At 48.0% G+C, this 12,183-nt stretch overlaps 2 non-coding genes across 2 annotated transcripts; one reads left to right on the top strand and one right to left on the bottom strand.

Moving 5' to 3' along the window:
- Positions 1-5,733: 5,733 nt before the first annotated feature.
- On the bottom strand, positions 5,734-5,805 carry TRNAH-GUG (transfer RNA histidin (anticodon GUG)). Its single transcript has one exon. It is a non-coding gene; the product is annotated as a tRNA-His (tRNA).
- Positions 5,806-6,495: 690 nt separating this feature from the next.
- On the top strand, positions 6,496-6,569 carry TRNAN-GUU (transfer RNA asparagine (anticodon GUU)). The gene has a single exon. It is a non-coding gene; the product is annotated as a tRNA-Asn (tRNA).
- Positions 6,570-12,183: the final 5,614 nt, after the last annotated feature.

The following is a 12,183-nucleotide window of genomic DNA, read 5'->3' as shown; positions in this document are numbered from 1 at the left end:
TGCAAAAAGTCTGGCCCAAGAATTAATGATCAGAGGAATGAAAACATGCAGAAACAAAGAACAGCAGTCGGGCAGGAGAACTGGTAAGAATTTTCACAATATATCAGTCATATAGCAGAGCCACGGGACCTGTAGTTCCTCCCTGAAGGACATAGATAACACTGTTTGATGCACATTTCCAAGTGGTTTTTACAGAACCCAGATTCCCCACCAGATGGAAACTGCTGACCACAAGCACATAGACCCCAGACCAGTTAGAGCCAGAAGATTGATGATGTTGATTCCTGAAACTTCACCTTGTTACCTCACCATCAACCAGCCAGAGAACTGTGTGGAAGCTGATCACGCACCCTGAGACCCTCTCCCTCACACTGCCTTTAAATACACTGTCCTGAAAGCCATCCAGGATTTGGGGTCTTTTGAGCTTTAGCTGCCCGTTCTCCTTGCTCGGACACCTTGCAATAAACGCTGTACTTTACTTACCACTACCTGGTGTCCGTTGATTGGCTTTGCTGTGCCATGGGCCAGAGGACCCGAGTGCCATTTGATAACAGATCTTCCCCCTTACAACCTGCTGCACCTGCAGTTTTCCCACCTTAGTCAATGCCAACTCCATCGTTCTCTATACCCAGGTCAGCGATCTTGGGGTTCTCTCTGATGCCACGGTTCTCCTCAGACCCCACATCCCAGTAGTCAGAAATTCATGTCTTCTCGTCTCTCAAGTGTGTGGACATTGATCTACACGGGGGTTTCTCAACCTGCGCAGTGTTGATATTTTGGACGGGATCATTTTTTGTGGGGGAGGGCTCCGCCTGAGGACCGAAGCATGTTTAGTGACACCCCTGGCTTCTGCTGACTGGATACCAGGTGGAAACTCTCCGTCCCCCTTCCCCCAGTCTTAACAATAAAAAAACGTGTCCAGACAAGGCCCAGTGTCACAGAGGCGGCCAGGGATGAGGGTGGGAGCCCAAATCGCCCCGTTTGAGAACCAGAGATGTGCACAGTCGCTCCTGTTCCTGGCCTCTAGACTCATGCAGATGACTCTCCTGATCAGGGCACAGGGGTGGATTTCAACTTGGCCCCCTGCTCATCTAGACGTTAGGACTTAAGACTTTCATGTCTGGGACTTCCCTGGTGGTCCAGTGGTAAAGAATCTGTCTTCCAGTGCAGGGGATGCTGGTTCGATCCCTGGTTGGGGAACTAAGATCCCACATGCCGAGGGACAGCTGAGCCTGTGTGCCGCAACTATTGAGCCCACGTGTTCTGGAACCCACGTGCCACAACTAGAGAGAAGCCCACGCTCCACAACGAAGAGCCCGAGCGCTGCAACTAAGACCCGATGCAGCCAAAAATATAAATAAAATAAATAAAATATTTAAAAAAAAAAAAAAAAAAAAAGACTTTCATGTCTCTCGAGATCGCGGGATTTTCTGCCATGAAGCCTTTTCTTTGGCTCCATCCTCGACATCAGCTTCTTTTGAGCCTGCCCAGGAGAGGCAGCCAGGAAGAAGTCTGAGTCTGCTCAGTGAGGTTCCTCTCCCAGCTTCTGGGACTTCATGCCTCTTTGGATTCAGTCGGCAGAGAAGTTTTAGGGGCCGCTTTATTCCAGCTGCCCTGTGCATCCCCGAGAAGGAGGTGCATGGGGAAGAATAGGGTTTGACTGTGGTGCCTGCCACCTGGGGCTAGCACCTCCACTACCGCCAGTGTAGCCTTCTGGGCTCCCCGCAGTCCCACCAGCCGGGGGTTCCGTACTGGGCCAGGCCCTCCTGGCCCTCCTGACACCTAGGGGGAACCAGAGGCCCACTTCAGTCCTGTCCACAAGGGACCCCCAAATGGGTCCTGACTGAGAGAGAAAGGCAGTGAATCCTCTCTTATTGGGCAGGCAGAAGAGACATGAAAGGGAAAGTGAAGAAAAATCCTATGAAGCCCAGGATCTGGAGTCACCATGAAGTTGACCGCCTCTGGAACCGCGTCCTCCCCCTGGCTGGAGAAGGCGACTGGAGTCCCCTTATCCAGTCCAGACCAAGTAGACACAGCAGACAACGATGGCCCGGGTACAAGCGAGTAGGCAGTCCCCAATCTTCCCACTTGGAAATACTTGAACTTCCCTAGCCACGAAATCCATGCATTTCCAGGATGCAACTCAGTGAATTCTTTTTCTCAACCGCTTGAGAAAAGGTGGAAAGGATTTGAGGAAAGGATCGATCGATTGGGTGTGGAGCATATATGAAAACCACTGCAGTAAGGGAAGCAACCATTGTTGAGTGTCTCATTTCTCTCTCAGCCACCCCCTTAAAATTAATTGCACTTTCCCAGGTAGAGTCCCCAGGTTGGACCCATTTTACTTTTAATGCACAGTTGGTGGCGCCTAAGAGGCGTCTCAGAGGTTCACAGATGAATATTTGAAGTGTGGAAGTCACTTTTGTTTAAGCATGCATTCCAAAAAGCAACGAACGAATCAAGCTCACCTGTGCCTTATCTACAAAGATGGGAAAGGAGAAGTACATATAAACGAATGGAAAATGTCATAAAATAGCCTTAAGTGTCTGCTCTTTCCAACGAAGTCCTTCCCTGGATATGCTCATCAATGTCTTCTCTTTCTCCAAAATCTGACATCCAGGGCCAGACCGTACGATCGCTTTTCAGGATCCAGCCTATTATTCCCCTCTCTGTATCTCCGCTTCTTCCTCATTTTCTTTTATTCACACAAAACAAAACATGATAGAGCTCTCCCTCAGCCTCCAGTTTTCAACATCGCACCCAGAGAACAATTTCGCAAATTGGGTGTGCTCAGTGGGACTCTCTCTGCCTAGAAAGAAGAGGAAATGATAAGCAGCACAAAGCTTTGTACTTCCCCCGGTTAGGAATGACGAAAGGAAACTTCCTCTAAGACCAAAGGCCTGAAAAGTGAGCTAACTTCCCGCCGCCCCCTCACCACCACCCCCCGCCCCCGCCCCTGCATCCGAAAATCCCGACTGTTTTGAGTCTTGTAGATCTTTCTGGCACGGTTCAGCTGCCCTACAGGCAACTGGGCGTTTGTTATCCCCAGAGAGTACAATAGAGGCTCTTTGGCCACAAGGGGGCAGCCAGTACATGGGAGGGAGGGCCTGTGTCCCACAAGGAAATGAGAAGTATGATGTGATGGCATGCATATCTTGACCTGGGGGATGGTTACCTGAGTTATTACATGTTGCAAAATGTATCGCTCTGTGTGGAAAAGAACAGAATGGGGAGACTTGCACTACCTCACCTTAAGAGTTACTGTGACCGCCCCCCACAACATAGACCAGCAGGGTGCAAGTGGCATCAGGGTACGCAACTGGAAAATGGACTGGGTTCAGAGACTTGAAACCGACCCATAGCTCAATTTGTGAATGAGTTTTCAAGAAAAGCAGTTCAATGGGGAAAGGAAATAGGTTCCATATTGGGAGCGGGGGCAGCTGTATTTCTATCTCACACTACACACAAAAGTCAATCTGAAGTGCATCATAGACCAAGACATAAAAGTTAAAGGTATAAGGCATTTTGAGGATACTTCGTGATTTGGCGGTAGGCAAAGATTTACTAACCAGGACCCAAAGAATGTATAAAACAAAGACAAATGATAAATTAGTGTTCATCAACGTTAGTCGTATCTTCTCATCCAAGGAGGCCACTAAAATGGAAAAGCAAGCTAGAGACAGGGAGAGAATATTCACAACACATAGCTGATTACCCTCACTGCCTGTCATTATAATGTATAATGAGCTCCTCCAACCCAGTAACAAGTTTTTCCAAGATCAAAAACCCCACCTTTTTTCAGATGGGTTAAAAAATATGCACAGATACTTCAGAAAAGAAGATATGCACATGGCCAAAAAAGCATACCAGGAGTCCTCAATATTTTTAGCTGTCACAGAAACGGACATTAAAACCATGTTGAGATACCACTACTCTTAGTAGCGTGGCTAACATTATAAGGAGAGGAAACACCAACAATCTTGGCAAAGATGTGGAATAACCACAACCGTCATATTGTTGGTGGTAACATAAAATGGTACAACTGCTTTGGAAAAGGCTTTGGTGGTTTTTATGAAGTGGAGCATATACTACTCCCTGGTACCAGCTATTCTTCACCGAGAGAAATGAAAACCTTCGTCCACAAGATCTCTTGTGGAAAGACTCTTCAAAGCAGCTTTATTCACAATAGCCAATACTGGATACAGCTCAAATACTTATTATCGAGTGAATGGTAAACAGACTGTGCTATGTTGCTGCCATGGAATACAACTCAGCAATGAAAGAGGAATGACATCTGCTTTACTCAACAATGGATAAAGTCAGAGACGTTGTGCAAAGATGAAGAGGTGTGCAGGCAAGAGTGTGTGCACTATGATCCCATTTCCATGACATTCTAGAAGAGGCAAAGGTAAAGTGAAAGGAGTCTGGACAGTGACTGTTAACAAATAAAACAGAGGACAATGGCAATGATTTTAATGATTCTGCGTGACTGACTGCGTAGTCACTAAGTCCAGGCAATGGGACAACAGCAGCATGATGTGGAGTCCCCTTGTTGGTCCAATCTGGTGGATGAAAATGTCGAGGCACCGTCCAAGTTCAGATATAGCAGACGTTAAACCGGTGATCAGCGAAACAGTAATTAGTGAAGGTTTACCGTGCACAAAAAGGTTTACCGTTCAGGAACTGGGAGCACTCCAACGGAATATGGAAGGAGGCTCAGAGGTGCTACACTGTTAGAAAGCAACTTATCTCATGAGGGGGCAGTGGCTGTTTTGTCCTTCGCAGTGACTGGTTACAACATTAGAGTTTTCCTCGTGATAGGGAATTGGTTAAAAGTGGTTACCTCCCATCAATTTTGGCGAACAATTTTAGGCTTTGCTTATGATTTTCAGACGCATAAACAAGAAGTGGCCCAAGGTGAGTTTCACTTGTTTTGCAAAATAAGCTAAATGAGCTCTTCCTTGTGTGACTAAACGGGTTTGTCTGCTCAGGGAAGTTTCAAGTGTGATCTCCATTTGTGTCTGATTTTTTACTAATTCTCCGCTTTTGGTCATGCTCTCAGTCTAACGGTACTCTCGGGTACCAGCATTGATGCAGTCAGGCAGAAGAATCACACATATTTGCTGGTGTCCACTAGCTGGGTCGTCAGGGCGGAGGGTGCTGTAGTCACCGTTATCATCATTTGTGTGGTGACTGTTAAGGTCTTCCAGTTGTCCAATCCTGATGGATACCATTTGTCTTTTGAGTGGCTGCCGACAGGCACTTAAAATCCTTGAGACTATAGAAAGGCACTAGAGAGGTTACTTCGGTGACTCTAAAGGGAACAATAGCCAAGGATTGAAAAAGTCCTCGGAGCAGAGGTTCCCAGGAGCCAAGATTAAACCAGCAAAACAGGTCTAGGCAGGGGGAGTCGCCCATCTGATACAATTTTTTATCTGGTCTTTAAGATCCTGCAGATTTTGAGTAACACAGAAACAACATTTTCCACCAGTTACAGCCCAGAAGGCTCCTTGCCGGGCTTCCCTATTTTGGAGCAGGACCGAAGAGAAACCACTGCCCTGGGTTTCCTTCTGCTCAGAAACGAGGTGAGTGCCCTGGGTGGGGTTTCCTTCCCTTCTCCTGACCTGCCGCCAGGTGGCCTGGGGAAAGCAGTGCTCTCTGGCCCCCAGGCCGGTGCAATGTTTCAAGACAAAGTAAAACGGGAGCCGCCGTGCCGCGTGAGACAGAGGAGGGTGCCATGACTCGGATTCGAACCGAGGTTGCTGCGGCCACAACGCAGAGTACTAACCACTATACGATCACGGCGCGCCACGGTCCCTGCGGCCGCAGGCATTCTTGCTCTTACGATGTTGACGTAAAATCATTCCAATCACTGCGCTGTGCCTGGACAAATGTCGGTATTCATAGTCTTCTCTCATGCCCGCTCTCCGTTTTCCACTCCCTTCCTCTCAATTGTGGTACATGATGATCAAACCAAACCAAACCAAACCAAAACCCAATTCTCATCTCCCCAAATCCGGCACGTGCCTCTGCACAGGCCTCCTGGGAAGTCAAGTTGTCCTCGTGCCCACCTCGCCGGCTTCTTTCCCGCCTCTTCGCGTTTGCCCCTTTGGACCAACCCTCCGCAGCCCCTGGTTCCGGCTCGCGCCCCAGCGACCGCGGCCGAACGGAGGGCGGGCGGCGCGCGCGGAGCGAATGGGGAGTCGTCACGGAGCCAAACCTGGCCTTCATCTTCCCTCGGGGACCCCTCGGCTCGGGTCCGGGGGCGTTTCCGGGTCGCTGGCATCTGCGGCGGGGACACTCGGCTGCCCTTCTGCCTTCGGAATCGCCCGACGCTCGGCTTTTCCACGGGAAGAACGCACTGAGTCGACTCCACGTCTGCGGTTGTCCTAGGCGTTGGAGCCGGCGTCGCTGTCCTGCGAAAGGCGAGCGGCTCCGCTTGGCGCGGATGCGGTGTTTGATCACTATGGGGTGAGAGGGGACTTTTGTCGGTGCGTCCCTGTGGCGCAATCGGTTAGCGCGTTCGGCTGTTAACCGAAAGGTTGGTGGTTCGAGCCCACCCGGGGACGCCATTCTTGCGCTTCTTTTAGAAAGTAAAGGCTTCGTGGTTCCTTCTGCTCTGCACATCCTCTCCCGTAAGGGTCGTAAAAGGGTCCTCCACTACTACCCTCCTGTCCCCCGTTTCGTGTTCACAACACGAGGACATGAGGTGTGATCGGAAGAAGTCGTCTGGAAAGCCTCGAAAGAATACGGCTGTCTTCGTTACTTTCTGAATTCCTTTTCATGATGGACTTTCTTCCGTCCGTACTTGCACGTACTAGTATTTATTTAACCCTTTCCATATACTTTTGAAATTAAGTTGGTTCTACGATTTCACGGTTACAAATAATGCTGCAGTCATCCTTCTTGTACAGGTATCTTTGGCCCCTTGTACAAGGTCTTCCTAGAGGGAAGAGTCCTGGAGAAGCAGTTGCTCGATCACATAGTGCTGACATGGTTCGTATGCTTCCAGTTCCGCTCCTTTGCTGGCTTATTAGGTCTCACTCTTTCTTTGCTTATTTTAGCGACTGCTTGAGGCTTTATAACAGACTTCTGTAACTTACCACAGTCTGCCTTCAAGCGATGCCACACCTCTTCGCATTTCTTCCCTGCCGGCCATTGTGCTATTGTCATCATGCATCTTACTTTGCATGTGTCCTAAACCCCACAATCCACCGTTATTACTTTAGAAAAATCGGTCCCATGTTTCTAAAGAGACTTAAATAATAAGAAAAATCTTACGTATTTTCCCAGGCAGATACCTTTTCTGTTGTCCTTTGCCCCTTTGTGTCCCTCCAGATTTCCATCTGGTGTCAGTGGACTCCTTTAACATTCCTTATAGTGTGGGTCAGCGGGTGATGAATTCTTTCAGCATTTGTATGTCTGTAGATGTCATTATTCACTTTCATTTTTGAAAGACATTTCTTGGGGTGGAGGCATAGAATTCCATGTTCTTTAAAGATGTTCCTCCACTGTCTTCTCACTGCTCCTGATGAGAAATCTGACATAGTCTTTAGTTTTGTTTTATGTATATACTGTGTCTTTTCCCTCTGCTGTGAAGATATTGTTCTGTTTCAACGGAGTCATGCACAGTTTAATTACGATGCGGCTAAGTGTGGTTTGCTTCGTGTTTCTTGCACTCATAGTGTTCATTTGGCTCTTTGGAAATTTTTCTGTCAGTGTTTCTTCAAAAATTGTTCCTTCTCTTCTGGTCTTTCCAGGGACTCCAAATTACTCCTATATTGGGCCTTTTAAACATACCTTACCAGTCAGTGATGCTATGTTCATTAAAAAACTTTTTTTGTATGTAGTTTCATTTTAGGATACCGTCAGTCGTTCATGGCTTTGTGTTCCCTGATCCTTTTTTTTCCTTTTTTTAAAAATTCCCCCTGCAATGTCTAATCTGCTATTAATTCTATCAGGTGAATTACATAATATCAGATGTTATCATTTCCATGTCTACAGTTTGACTCTGGCCATCTGTATATGTTCTACATTTCTACTTAACTCTTGGGACATATGCGACACAGTCATAATAACTGTCTTAACGAAAGTCCTCTCTGCTAATTTTAGCACCATGTCAGTTGTGGCTCAGTTTTGATTGATTAGTCTCCTCCTCACACCTCATGTTTTCCTGCCTCTTTGCATGCCTGGCGTTCTTTGATTGGATGCCAGACACTGTCAGTTTCCCTTCTTGGGCACTGGCTATTATGGTATTCCTCTAAATCTTCTTGAATTTTGTTCTGGGGTACAGTTAAGCGACTTGTAAACAGTTGGATCCCTTTGGATCTTGCTTTCATGATTTTGGGGGTCGGTCATTCTAGGGCTCATTATTCCCACTACTGAAACAAGAGTTTCCTGAATGTCCTTCCCAATGACCCTCGAATTATGAGTAGTCCAAGTCCAGTCTGGCTGGGGGAAGCGAGTACAATTGCCTGTCCTGTGTGAGCACCAGGCACTGTTCCATGATCTTTTTAATAGTTTCTTTCCTTGGCCTCAGGCCGTTTCTTCAGAAGCATACCCCAATCATTACTCTGCGGAGTGCTCCAGGGAGACACGTTCATAACCCTGGATTCTCTGTCTATCTCTCTTATCACTGGATCTTTGTCCTGTGAACTCTCGCTTCCTTGCTGTCCTACCAACACTCAGCTTCATCTCCACCATCCAAGCAGTTGGCCTCAGATGCCCCTCCCGGTGCCCACCCAGCCTGGAAACTCTCTGAAAGCAGTAAGCTGGGCCAGTGGCAGACCTCACCTGGTTTGTGTCTCATCTCTCAGGGGTTGCTGTCCTTTGCTGCCTGGTTTACAGTATCTGGAAAACTGGTATTTCATGTCTTTTATCTTTTTCATTTCTTGGGGATGGTGGTTTGGGCGGCGGTGAGATTTCAGGCAGGAGGTAAATCTGATTCCTATCACTCCACCTTTGCCAGAAGCTGAAGGCATTCTTTATGTGTTCCTAGGTTGACTTCAATAGGAGGCGGGCCGATTTGTATCCCAATGTATTTTTCTAACTCAGCGTAAGAGCCTTTTCTTCATACTCTTGCCATCACAACAAAGTTTCTGCATCGCTAACTGACATGCTCACAAGCAGAGTGGTGCCCTCCTGACTCACGTAAGCCAGAGGTACAGTAGAAGGACGATGTGGGCACTACCCAGAGATACCCTATCGTATATGTTCAGCACCTAAACTACCAATATGTTTAGAAGGTCTTCCAACAACTGTAATTGTTTTCAGTGGTGACCTACTTAATGGGGTCCAGAGTAGACTGGCGAGAATGACCCCAGATATCTTCCTGCCAAGCAGCTTATGGACTGGAGTGGGGAGAAGCCACTGGTCCCAGACATTTCTTCCTCTTCCCTTATCTTCTGAATTGTATTTTTGCTTTCGTTGGATGCACACAATCTAATGACTGGCCTCCCTGCTATATCACCAGCGTGCATGAACGTGACTGTGACTGTCTCTATATGATTCCTGGACAGTGTTGGGCTATTTCTACAAAAATTATCCTATTTGAGGCAAACTGTTGGAACCACACGATCTTGCTCCTGGTAATGCATCTTGTGCAGACCTGGGTTCTTAGTGTTTTTGCCTTCCCTTCCCTTCCCATGGTTGTTCTCTTGAATCTCATGAGCAGAAAACCGAGCTCTTCAGCTTGTACATGCTAAATGTGATAGGACATTTTCTCCTCACCCCCTTTCATCTCACTCACTCTCTGTCTTTGTGTGCCTGTGTCTCTCTGTCTCTCTCTGTCCCTCACACTCTAGGCTGCCCCCAATCTTACCCACTGTCTTCTGCTGTTCAGCGGGTCAGGACCTTGCATTAGAATGCCTTCAATCGCCAGGCTCTTAATTTGGTGCTTATGAGGTGCCAGGCCCCTTTCCAGGAGAGATGTTGAACTGTGAACAAACCCAAAGTCCCTGCGCCACTGCACCTGCACCTGAGGCATCGAAAAGGGGCAGCCCAGTGGGAACACAGTCAGGCTCGTCCACCTGCCAGAGCCTAAGGGCAGGAGCAGTGCATGAAACAGGGGAAGCATAGGAAGGAATGGGAAAATGGATGACTTCATTTCTAGAAGGCAGGTGACCAAGAACCGGGAATTTAAAAAATAATAATAGTAAACAAACACCTCAGGAACACAGCAGGTCTCCAGTGACAGCTCCTTACTTCCTGGAGCACTTATGCCATGGGTTTTACACTTCCTCAGGTGACGTGATGGCTGCATTCACCACCATCCCCTAAAGATCCCCACAACTCCTCCTAACCTGTGAAACTTTGACCACTCTGCAGTCTATAAAAATATGCGACTGCATTATACCGAGTTGGACAGTGTTTTGTTTTTCCTGTCTTAATTAGATATTCTCCAGGCAAAGATTATATAGTAATTAACTCAATTTCATATCAGCCAGAGAACTTAAAGGAAACAATAGATCTTAAAATGGCAACTCGAACCGAATCCTAATAGAAAAATGCATGTTAGAATGATATATTGGGTGATGCCTAAAACGGTTTACCCCCAAATTGTAACTGACATAATTAAGTCTCTATAATTTTACAGAATTCTGCGACATAATCTTTATTTAAAAGATATTCTAGGGCACATGTATTTTACTGGAACACATAGTCCTAAATTTTACGAACTTCAATCGCTATTGGAATTAAACTTTGTTTATTGGATCAGTAAAACCAGAAGAGGAAATTTAGGCCGTTCAGTGTCATGAGCATTTTGAAGAGAAAATAAATCCAAGACGTGTACACGCTAGAATACTGTGCCAGCAATGCTTTCCACATCATTAGAAAATCCGGAAGACAACATAAAGTAGTGTTTAGACAGAAGTTCTTAAACTCTTGTGATGCACACAAAATCGTCTACCCTTGCAGACAGTTCTGGGAAGCTCTTGAGAACTTTCCCCCTCCCTTTAACGCAGTTCCCACCTGCTCCCTTCATCCTCCCACCACAGGGAAGATCCTTCACCTTTCTGCCCCCTGCAGGGCCCGGGGAGCCAGGCAACAGCCAAGGGGCAGCTGCACTTCCCTGAAGGGCCTTTCCCGAGGTAGGCAGTTCCAGCGCTCAGGCTGACCCAAGACGCCACTGCCCGCCAAGGCAACCGGGAGGAGACCGGAGGGCAGCCGGTCCGGGGGGATTCCTAGTAGCACAGAACGTGCCTGGCCTGCACTTGGGGGAGAGCCGAATCAAACACCGCCTGAAGCTTCTCTACAAGCCTGGAGCGAACAGATTCCAGGTTCCTCCAAAGGCGTCGCAGTTCATATATATGGAGGGAGAGTGAGAAAGCAAACGTGGGAAAATGTTAACTCTGCGCGGTTAGGTCCAGAATATACGTTTGTATTTCAAGTGTTCTGTATGTTTCAAATGTCTTAGTGAGTTTTTGGAACTCAAATCGCAGGTTGTCTTTGGAAGAAAACTCTGTGAAACCATCAGGTTTCTGAGATGAAGGAGGAAAAGAGAGTCGGATTCTTCTTGCACAAAAGGAGGTTTCCCTGAGCGGGAATCGAACCCGGCCGCGGCCGTGAAAGCGCCGAATCCTAGGCACTAGACCACCAGGGAGCCGCGCAGGAGACAGATTCTCAAATTTGGCCCCTCCACTTGAAAATTGTGACAGTAAATGTTGAATTTCTGAGAAGGGCCGAGCAGAAAAGAAGGCGATTCCCAGCGCCCCATAGGCTGAACGCGGTAGTGCGCGGCGCCCAAGTCGCTGCCCCGCTGCCCATCACCCTTCAGCTCTCCCGACCTGGGCGACTCTGGACTCTGAGGTCAGGCCACAAGGTAACTGGCTGGGTTTCATCCTAGTCTAACTTTAGCTCTACGTGCGGCCGACGCAAGGACATGCTCTCTTTCTGAACCTCAGTTTCCTTTTAAATTAGGGGCCCATTTGGGCTCTCAGCGGGTGATGAGCGGATCCATCTACTTCGTGATCTGTGACCCGGCTATGGGAGGGTCCCCTGATAACTGCACGTTACCGGCTCCTTTTCCTCCCCGACCCGCTCAGTCCGTGGAGCGTGACATTCTTCATCTACGTGTCTTTGGGTCGAGCACCCGGGGCGGCGTCGGGTTCGTGCTCTTTTGGCCTGTCACGCGGCGTGCTCCGCGCGTGTGCTGAGGTGTGGGAAAGCCAAGGGTGCTTCGCA

This window comes from Phocoena phocoena, chromosome 1 (genome assembly GCF_963924675.1).
Source record: "Phocoena phocoena chromosome 1, mPhoPho1.1, whole genome shotgun sequence".
Lineage (NCBI taxonomy): Eukaryota > Metazoa > Chordata > Mammalia > Artiodactyla > Phocoenidae > Phocoena > Phocoena phocoena.
Note: the sequence above shows the minus strand (reverse complement) of the source record. Positions and strands in the feature narration are given on the sequence as shown.